Source organism: Schistocerca gregaria, unplaced genomic scaffold (genome assembly GCF_023897955.1).
Source record: "Schistocerca gregaria isolate iqSchGreg1 unplaced genomic scaffold, iqSchGreg1.2 ptg000788l, whole genome shotgun sequence".
Classification (NCBI taxonomy): Eukaryota; Metazoa; Arthropoda; class Insecta; order Orthoptera; family Acrididae; genus Schistocerca; species Schistocerca gregaria.
In genome coordinates this window covers 20,001-22,500 of record NW_026062156.1, presented here as the reverse complement: position 1 = coordinate 22,500, position 2,500 = coordinate 20,001, and positions in this window count along the sequence as shown.

Sequence of the window (2,500 nt, the reverse complement as noted above, 5' to 3'; positions counted from 1 at the left end):
AGCGCAGGAGCCGCAACCCGGGTGCGTACGCCGCACCAAGTGCTCCACCCGCGACCGTACGTGCCCCGCCGAAATCGCAACTCCGGCGGATGAACGGCGGACTTTTCTCGCAGTCGTAAGTTGCAATCCACCCCTATATCTTGCGTCTCATGAAGAGTTATATCAAGTATGCCAAATTCCCGCTGTCCCTATACATGCAGTAAGTTCGTCATGGGCGCTGGCCGGCAGGCCGCGAGACCTGACGCCCGGCGGCAAAGAGTGCCCCTCTGAGGATATAGATGTTCCGTTCCGCCGCACAATGGTGACGGTGACCGCTGCCTGCGGTGGCAACGCTGGGCAGAGTCGATACTCGCCGTGTGGTGGAAGGTAAACATTATGCGGTACATCAGTACTTTCCTAATAGTTCGGTCGTCTCACGGCACTGCTTAGTAAATGATGCAAGGCCACATATAGATGATTTATGCGAATGTCCCTATACGTGCTGTAAGACTGGGCACACAACGTGAATCGCACGTCAGCCACACACTCGAACATGCACCACTCTCGGCCTGCAACGGAGACACACAATACGTAAACATCTGGAATGCGACAATGTCGAGTGCATCCTCTCTGCCACATTGCACCGTCGACACTATGATAACCAGAGCAGTAGGTCCACCTATAAAAGCACAATACCCCACTCCTCCGACAACTACCATTGCTCAGATAAACCAACACCACCAACACACATCCTACACAGAGGGGCACCAAATATCACCCCCCCGCCCTCGTGTTATACCACATGAAAAATTGCAGAAGTGAGAGACACAGACCCGCCAGCCTCTTGCTACAAGCATCGAACCGACGTGACATATCTGACGGTGACTCAGGCATCCGCGTACTGCCACAACTATCCACCCCCCCCCCCCCCCACTCTCTCTCTGCCCCCTTCCCACACAATACCGAATTTAACCAACTTTATCGCTTAACCTAACTGTGGCTGTACCAGATTATCGCTTAACCTAACTGTGGCTGTACCAGATTATCGCTTAACCTAACTGTGGCTGTACCAGATTATCGCTTAACCTAACTGTGGCTGTACCAGATTATCGCTTAACCTAACTGTGGCTGTACCAGATTATCGCTTAACCTAACTGTGGCTGTACCAGATTATCGCTTAACCTAACTGTGGCTGTACCAGATTATCGCTTAACCTAACTGTGGCTGTACCAGATTATCGCTTAACCTAACTGTGGCTGTACCAGATTATCGCTTAACCTAACTGTGGCTGTACCAGATTATCGCTTAACCTAACTGTGGCTGTACCAGATTATCGCTTAACCTAACTGTGGCTGTACCAGATTATCGCTTAACCTAACTGTGGCTGTACCAGATTATCGCTTAACCTAACTGTGGCTGTACCAGATTATCGCTTAACCTAACTGTGGCTGTACCAGATTATCGCTTAACCTAACTGTGGCTGTACCAGATTATCGCTTAACCTAACTGTGGCTGTACCAGATTATCGCTTAACCTAACTGTGGCTGTACCAGATTATCGCTTAACCTAACTGTGGTTGTACCAGATTATCCCTTAACCTAACTCAATTTGTCCCTTAACCTAACTCAATTTGTCCCTTAACCTAACTCAATTTGTCCCTTAACCTAACTCAATTTGTCCCTTAACCTAACTCAATTTGTCCCTTAACCTAACTCAATTTGTCCCTTAACCTAACTCAATTTGTCCCTTAACCTAACTCAATTTGTCCCTTAACCTAACTCAATTTGTCCCTTAACCTAACTCAATTTGTCCCTTAACCTAACTCAATTTGTCCCTTAACCTAACTCAATTTGTCCCTTAACCTAACTCAATTTGTCCCTTAACCTAACTCAATTTGTCCCTTAACCTAACTCAATTTGTCCCTTAACCTAACCCACGTTGTCCCTTAACCTAACCCACGTTGTCCCTTAACCTAACCCACGTTGTCCCTTAACCTAACCCACGTTGTCCCTTAACCTAACCCACGTTGTCCCTTAACCTAACCCACGTTGTCCCTTAACGTAACCCACGTTGTCCCTTAACGTAACCCACGTTGTCCCTTAACGTAACCCACGTTGTCCCTTAACGTAACCCACGTTGTCCCTTAACGTAACCCACGTTGTCCCTTAACCTAACCCACGTTGTCCCTTAACCTAACCCACGTTGTCCCTTAACCTAACCCACGTTGTCCCTTAACCTAACCCACGTTGTCCCTTAACCTAACCCACGTTGTCCCTTAACCTAACCCACGTTGTCCCTTAACCTAACCCACGTTGTCCCTTAACCTAACCCACGTTGTCCCTTAACCTAACCCACGTTGTCCCTTAACCTAACCCACGTTGTCCCTTAACCTAACCCACGTTGTCCCTTAACCTAACCCACGTTGTCCCTTAACCTAACCCACGTTGTCCCTTAACCTAACCCACGTTGTCCCTTAACCTAACCCACGTTGTCCCTTAACCTAACCCACGTTGTCCCTTTG